Source organism: Rhagoletis pomonella, unplaced genomic scaffold (assembly GCF_013731165.1).
Source record: "Rhagoletis pomonella isolate Grant_MI unplaced genomic scaffold, Rhpom_1.0 Rhpom_scaffold_00002, whole genome shotgun sequence".
NCBI lineage: Eukaryota > Metazoa > Arthropoda > Insecta > Diptera > Tephritidae > Rhagoletis > Rhagoletis pomonella.
In genome coordinates this window covers 15698814-15707735 of record NW_023458556.1, presented here as the reverse complement: position 1 = coordinate 15707735, position 8922 = coordinate 15698814, and the positions used below count along the sequence as shown (strand labels likewise).

The 8922-nt window shown below is 33.3% G+C and overlaps 1 protein-coding gene across 1 annotated transcript in view; it reads left to right on the top strand.

Annotated features, from left to right (window-relative positions):
* LOC118733124 overlaps positions 1-8922 on the top strand; it is a 35369-nt gene that overhangs the window by 484 nt on the left and 25963 nt on the right. The window lies entirely within an intron of this gene.

Genomic DNA, 8922 nt, shown 5'->3' with positions numbered 1-8922 from the left:
TTTTTTCTTATAATAAAAAGGCTTGTGGAACTTTTTAATTACAAAAACAATCGAATCCCCAACATTGACTCGGATCGCCGTCTTGTTCGAGTCAAGATACTCATGAGCCTGTATGCAGCAAAAAAATTTGCTTTCAACTCAACGACGACCCAAGAGAGCTTTTACTCTGAGCGCGTCTATATAAAATCACTACACCAAGAGAGTGCTGCAATGACAACAGGCAGAGTTGGCTCAGACCAGAAATTCCTCGTTCCGCAACCATTTACAGCACTCTTACCTTCGGCGATCGAAGCCACCATCAGAAACTGGGTAAATACTTCGCTCAGAAATGACTGGGAGGCATCGAGGCTGGTGGGCAGGTATTGCCTTAAATCTCAGAAGGTCTGCCAAGTTTTTTGCTCTCATTGAGCAGACACGACTGCAGATCAACTGTTGGACTTCACGTGGCACAAACGTGTGACTGTGATTGGCGTATATGATAACTCCATGTGCCCATCGTGCCTTGAAGAGGATGAGACGGTGGAACACTTTTTCTGCTTCTACCCCGTCTTTGCAAGAAATAGGTACTAGGCACTTGGCCGCGATGTGTTGAGACACGAACACCTGAGCTCTTTGACACCCAAAAATTTGCTTAGGTTTATTCCTAAATCGTGCAGATTCAAAACATATTAAAAGGGGCATAAAAACAGTACAATGGACGGTATGTAGTCTGAGTGGAACATTACTCAATAAATATACTATATACTAGTTATAGTAGTAGTTATTGGTAGTGAAATATAGACTTTCCACGATTGTGGCAAACCTTCGACTGTCTGCCATAGAGAAGTCAAAAACATTGACGATGTTTACGGCAGCTAAAGTTTACCTCGTCCGCTGCGGAATAGTCTGTATACCAAGTCACCCTGTATCCAAAGGCGACACGCTTGAAAATTGAGAGGTAACGTAAAAAAAAGAGGGAGTAGAAAAGAGGGGTTCAAAAAGGCGTGAGTGTGAATAGCTGGCAGCAGGAATGCAACTCGAAAATAATTTTAGAAAATAAGGCGGGAATAAATAATATTATGACCGGGCTGCAAAGATGAATGTGGAAATCTGGTAACAAACGTTCAACGGCGACAAACGTGGCTCGATTCATGAAGAAGAACTCGGAGTAACGTATAGGGACAAAGCTCACGTTCGTCCACTCGACCAAAACGAGTTGAAGATGGCAATGATGCGGCTTTGTAACAAAAAGGTTCCTGTGCTGTTCAAGACCGGTGGCGAAGAGATAGTGGAGAGCATATATCAGCTCTTAAGCAGAATTTAGTCTAGTGAAAACATACCCTAAAATTGGGATCTCATTATACTTTGCCCAATCTACATGAAAGTCTTCTTAACATTGCATATAAGGACCTTAATATAAGGTCCTTTAGACGACTGAATAGAGAGATCTATTATACACAAGACCTAAACAAATAATTCTTCGATTCGGCACCTACTGATGGACGACGAAATCAGGGATGCCCACGAGTACAATAGAAATACCAAGTGCACAAGAACCTGTCTACACTCGGTCTGAATAACTGGCGCAACTTCGCAAAGGAGAAAATAAATTGGCGAAAATGTTTGGTCTCGGCCCAAACCGACAAACGGTTGCAGTGCCAAATAAAAACAACGAGAATAGTTTAAATTTCCTCAGGTAAAAAGTGTAGAGTAGTGTCTATTTAAATATGGCATCCACTTTGATTTAGGTAGAAAATTGCACGGTAGGTCCTGGTCAACCATCAGTGTAGTGATGCTATATGTTGCAATATGAAAATACCTACATACGTACATATGAATAGAAGATATAACACGTTTACACGTATTAAATATTAGTCAGAAAGAATGCTGAATTCCTTGACTTAAATGAAATGAAACCTCCCAACAAGCAAAATAAACTCAAAGAAAGTTTTTTTTAAGTTTTCAATTATAAACATTAAGCTTACAAAACGTTGATTTTTTGTTTATAACACGTTTGAAAGTAAGCGTAATATAATCGAAAAGGAACATTGGTTTTAAGCGTAGAAATATAAACTTTTAATAAATGTTCAAAAGAAAGCTTTTTATAAGCGTAAAAGTGTAAACTTATAATAAAGGTTCAAAAATTTGTTTATAAGCGTATGATTATAAACTTACTAAAAATTAAAAAAAAAAGCTTTTTATAAACATTTTTATAACCCTTTATTTAAAGATATTTCAATAAAAACTCATACATAGATTGCTTAACATCTAGAAACTAAAAGAAATGCGAATTTTCGGCGGACTCATCTACAGTCGCGAAAATGTAAATAGGGAATAGACATTTTAGCATACAAATTCACGATAACACACAAAAATTAAGCATAAAAAAGTTAATTATTATATCTTGTTGCGTGCTTTCAATTACAAGCGGTTATTGGCAAATTGGAAAAACGACATCGATGCAGCTATATATTCCGCTTCATCGCCGCCATTCTCATTGATGAACTTTTCTGAAAAAGGAAAGGATAAGGAAAACTCATCATTTGAAGACTCGAATGCTCCACCGATTAGCGCAGCGGGTCCTGGATTGGATTTTTTTTACCGCATTGGTTTTATTTAATTTTTTTCTTTTAATAAAACATTTTAAAAAACATAAACACGTCACTTACGATTGAAAAAATTTATATTTACTACTTCATGTCGTTGGCATTTGCATTTCATTTATAAGTTTAAGTTATTTATAAACATTCGCTCTAAAAACTTATTAAACGTTTATTTGAAAAAAACTTTTAATAAGCTTAATATTAAAAATGCTTTTTTAACGCTTATTATAGCAAACTTACTTTAAGTTATTTTTAAAAACATTTACTGAAATGCTTGTTGGGCTCTTACGAGTGCATAGCACACCCAGCCCAAACAATTTTAAATACATATGTATGTATTTAACACAAAGTACAGCATAAAACTGGTTATCTCTGTAACTCAAAAGATAATCACCAACTTGAATGACCCATTTATGGTCTTAAGTTTAGTTGTAGGCAAAGCGTGCAAAGATTTTTAAAACTAAATCAAATGTGGAAAAACTGACAGGCGCTCTTCTTAGTCGCAAATAAGTACTTGTTATGTATGTAGAGCCAGTGACAACAGTGTCAGAATCTTGATGAGTACAAAAGGCACATTGCATAGAATTTTCATTATGCATGCAACAAATGTATGCTGTCAACCTAATTTCCAGTTCCAGCTGAAGACACATAGTAAGTGAATTTCTCAAGCACTTGCATGGTAATAATGAAAGCAGATAAAGAGTGATAAATGCCAAGAAAAAATATTTACATAAATTAGCACAGCAGGTGTGGAGCAAAAATGTATTTATCGCCTTTCAATTTAGATTATAATGTGCAAAAAAAAAACAAAAAAATATTCAGAACAAACGAAACAGTCAGTATACTCATGAGATTAGGGTTAAAATATAATAACTAAAAGCGTGTTTTTAGTTTTTCTTTCTGACGTACATACATAAAAATTTTTTTTAAAGGACTTTGAAATTTCATAGATATGGTTATTTCCAAAAATTATTTAAAAAATTCAGTGTTTTATAGAATAACAATAGGAGTAGCAAATAAAATAAAAAATTTCGTAGAATTAAAAAAATAAAGTTTTATAGAAATAAAAAAAAATATTGTATCAAATTAATTTGTTTATTCTAAACTAAGGACGTTAGAAACACGACATTCGAAGATGTGGTCATGTAAATATTTTGGATCTTCACGTATATTTAAAAAAAAAAAAAAAATATTCAAGAATTTTTATTTCATTTAACCGGCCTCAAGCTCAATAAAAATTTTTGAATATAATTGTTATAAGGCCATAAAATAACAAAAATATTCAAGGATAAAATTTTAAAAGGACATTTTCAATACCCATTCGTCCTTATGCCATTGCTACGGAATTTTCTCTTTCATTTGTTAACCATATTGCACAACATTTTTAAAATAATTTTTTACATAAATCATATAGTTGAAATTTCAAAGTCCTTTAAAAAAACCCTGACGTCAGATAGAAAAACTAAAAACGCAGTTTTGTTAAAATGACCCCCAGCTTCGCGAGTATATTGATGTTATTCGATATGCTGGAACATTAGTTGAAAGAAAATTCGTTTAAAGTAGCTTCACAGCTTATTGATTATACTCTTGCTAGTATTAATTGCATGACACATTGAACTCTATATACACATAGTATACTACATGCACACCATTGCATGTTGCCTCAAACATTTCCGTCTCGATGTAGGAAATCATTTTGGTTTTGTTAAAAAATAGAAAAAAAAAATTGTTGCAACGAAACAAATTTAGCGCATTTATTATGCGTAACTACATCGCATATAAGTTTTTCCACGCATGCCATTTCCGCGCATGTACATATGTACATATTTATCGGTGGTGTTAGCGTGTAATTAGAGGAAAATTAGGAAGATAGTCGAGCGCAGTAAGTAAGTAAGTAAGTAAGTAAGTAGGTGAAAGAATATGCATGTAGAGTGACTAGAGTGTGAGTGCAAGCAGAGTGTTTTAGCATGGCTTGGAATTCATGTAATATGCCACGCAGAAATGTGCCTGGTCATCGTGAATGTGCATAAAGTTATCACACGCTTGCATATCCATGCATATTCGTATACATATTTACATGCATATAAAAGCGGCAGCATGCATACATAAGTGTGTACGTGGATTGATGCTTAAGCTCATCAGAATGCATAAGTAAGTAATTATAAAACAAAAGACAATTGCATAAAATATTAAATGGAATGAAGAAAAAAATAAAATATGCGTAAGTTGTAAATAGACAATAAAGAAAAATAAACAAATGTATTAAACAAGCCACGTTACACAGTGTAATATCCCCATAAAAACTGCGGCAAAAAAAATTTGTTAACATACTTTCACTGAGGAAAAGCAAAATATGAAAATGAAAAATGAGATTTGAGCTTTATTAATACATTTTTACAAATTCAACAGCACAAAAACAAAAACAAATCGATTTAGTAGTTTTCCAAATAACTCAAGAACGGGGCGAGGAAAAAATTAAAAAAAAAAAATCACACATCCACACATCGAAATTCTCTATGAAAAGAAATATTTAAACTAGGGCTGTGCGATTAATTGATTACTCAAAATTTTAATTAATCATAAAGTAAATAACTCAATTATTCGATTAATTGGAAATTATGATTACTCAAAAGTTCAGTTGCTCGAGTAATCAAGATTTTTGATTAACCAAAAACAAAAATATTTGAGTAATTTGCTTTATGATTAATCAACATTTCGAGTAAAATGAGTAATCAACATTTCAACTCTTTACATATGTATAAAGTAGGGCTGTGTGTGTGTGTTGATTACTCAAAATTTTAATTAATCATAAAGTAAATAACTCAATTATTCGATTAATTGGAAATTATGATTACTCAAAAGTTCAGTTACTCGAGTAATCAAGATTTTTGATTAACCAAAAACAAAAATATTTGAGTAATTTGCTTTATGATTAATCAACATTTCGAGTAAAATGAGTAATCAACATTTCAACTCTTTACATATAAAGTAGTTGAAGTTCCTTGATACTCTGAAATCATCGTTTCTGTTTTCAAAAATTGAAACGAAAAATTTTTTTCATATACAGAATGTAAAAAACTTTCCAAAGCAAACTTTTTTAACGAGCAAAATTATTTTTTTTGAGTAATCATATTTCAATTAACTCGATTAATCATCGTTTTGAGTAATCAAAATCTTGATTACTCGAGTAATTGATTAACCGAATAATTGATTAACCAACTTGCTCGAGTAATCGAATAATCGCACAGCCCTAGTATAAAGTAGTTAAAGTTCCTTGATACTTTGAAAACAACGTTTCTGTTTTCAAAAATTAAAACGAAAAATTTTTTCATATACAGAATGTAAAAAAGAAAATAAGCATTTTCCAAAGTAAACTCTTTTAACGACCAAACTTATTTTTTTGAGTAATCATATTTTAAGTAACTCGATTAATCATCGTTATGAGTAATCAAAATCTTGATTACTCGAGTAATTGATTAACCGAATAATTGATTAACCAACTTGCTCGAGTAATCGAATAATCGCACAGCCCTAATTTAAACAATTTTTTCTTGAAAAATATTTCACATAAAAATTTTTTGATCAAAAAATTAGTTTTTGAAAATATGCCATCTCAAAAAAAAATTTAAAAAAGTCACAATGGTAGCTATGAGTATTGCGCAATATTTAAGTATATTATTATGCGGTGCACTCTGCAATAATTTGAATTATGAATTTTTTTACACCGAAGTTGAGTAAAATAAGTACATTAAAAATTTAAAAGTTTTTTTTTTAATTTTTTTAGAATTTTTTTTTGAGTATGCAGTCTTGTACCCATTAAGTTGGCTAGCTATTTGAGCGGGGAGCGACTGACGGTATCATCTCTGCCGTGCTCAATAAATAGATCCGCCTCCTCTTCGGTAAGACGATCTAAGAAGGCCGTACGCCTGGACCCCTCTGCGTTGTTCAGCATGATGCTGCTGTACGTGGCTGTTGCCGGTCGGTACTGCTGTAGATGATGTAACTGTTGCTGCTTAAATACATATATTCCTCAATTATATGTTCGTGTAGCTGCTTTTACTGTTGTTGTTGATGTACTTTGTTCCTATTGTTGTCGCTGCTTTTTGTTGTTGTTGTTCTTAATCTTGTTCGTACGACAGCCTGCTAGATGAGGCAAGCTCAGCAGAACCGTTACACTCTGTTTTAGAAGGTGACAGTTCTTGGTCAGTTCGCCAGCAGTCCTAATTTGGAGTGAAGGTAGCACAGACGCTGCAAGTGCATCCAGGGCAAGGAAGAACTGGTTGGCGTTTCAGTTAAGCCACCGCACCAACGACAAGGTGCCTGCTCTAGCGGTGGGGAGCACAGAATGGCGTGGGAGTGGGGCAGACAAGTTCCATCTCGGCAGGATTTACAACGAGTCCACTGTCCGTGACCCCTTAGTCACCAGGTTTAAGTTAATCTAGAGCAGATCATAAAGGGCGTCCAGTTATGTATTCCTCACTTAAAATGCAACGCCATCCGCATAGGCTAACACAACACAAATTCAAACTAGCATTTCATTGCACTAAAATTCGATTATCATACTCAAAATATTTCTGAAAAATCAAATAATTTCTTAGCCTCTGGCTTTCTCTGCAGGGTACGTGCAGTTTATACTCACATGTGTAGCTACCTATAAATTTAACACACAAAGCAAACGTGTTTAATGCACTAAAAAAGATATGGACTTACCCACGCAATGTCTGCGAGCGGCTAGTAGTTTTCCAACAAGAGGAGGTGTATAAATTTCCGAAAATTACAATCTAAAAAATAAAATAAAAACATTCAACTTGTCTACACTTTCCGTTGTGAAGGAAATAATTTACGCTTTTGCAGTCAAGTGTAACGGTATAATAGAAATAACTAAAAGGCAACAGAAGAAGTGTATATACATACATACTTGCATACATGTGCACCTACTTATACAGTTTTTGTGTAGCCAACAATGGGAACTACTTACACAGATTTCCAAGCATCAACACGCAAATTGGCAATGCTTGAAAACATTTCTTATCTTTTTTAGCTAACTTTTTGCTACGCTTTGTGTCAGCTGCTGAAACCGTTATTGGCGTGGTAGAAAAATTAAATACCACGATAATGAGAATGTGGGCACATTGTATCAGCCTTATGTACTTATGTAGTGCGGAATGCGTCTCTTTTAATGAGCTGACGTATTCTATGACGAAAGAATGCAACTGCGCAATCTGAAAATAATTCGTGTGAGAGATTTAGTTATGAGACATGAGAAATATAGCTAAAAAGCTAAATAAAGAAAATACTGCAAAATTTAGCTAGAATATAGAAAATTAGTTAAAATGATATATGTACTAGACAGAGACATAACTATTATAAGAGAAAAGAATAAAAGTCAATCAATGCTTGTTATGTTAAGATACAAATTTTTCAAGGGATCTATAATTATTATTCTATAACTTGTATTATATGTAAAAGACCTTGCATAATAATTGTCAGAGAGATAAATATTTTTAAGTTTTCAAAGACTTTTATTTATTTTGGGACTTATATTATAAAAGTCATTTCATAACAATTATGAGTGCGAAAACATTTTAAATCTTAAAAGACGGGGCTTGTTCAGGACCATTTCGTGATTAGTTGGAGACCAGCTCGGGACTTGTTATAATAAAGTTTATAATAAAGTCACAAAATAAAAGTCTTTGAAGACTTAAAAATATTTATCTAAATGATAATTATTATGACAATCTTAAAATAATAGTTATCGATAAATAAAAAAATTTTTCTCACACATAATTATTATCGAAAAACTTGTGTAATACTGGAAATTGAAATGAAAATTTGGGTGACTTTGTTTAAAACTGCATCATGAAATAATTATTATTCTGGGTCTCTGGTACTTGAGTTTTGGAGAAAAATGGGTAGGGGAAGTAGATATCCTTATTACCATTCATAAATTTTTCTTTTCAAATAGTATATTAGCATGTGGTTTCATAAGTTCGAAGGTTGAAATGCTGTAATTTTAGGTTGCATTCGTATTTCGAACACCCTCTGTTTGACTTGGAAAATACTGTTTTTCAAAGTTACTCAAAAGCAGTAGTAATAACTCTCTGCTTACAGTAGCCTGCGCACCTTTCGGGGTATGTTAACTCCCATTCGGTTTCACAATGATGGATCTAAATTTAACAAGGTCAGCGGGGTCGTATACTCGGAACAACCGGGACTATAAAAGTCGTTCCGCCTACTAGACTGTGGCTATACAGGAAGCTGTTGACTATCTGCGGCCAAGAAAATCGCTCACAATCCTTATTAAATAGTCACAATTAATTCGAAAATTGTACTAGATTAC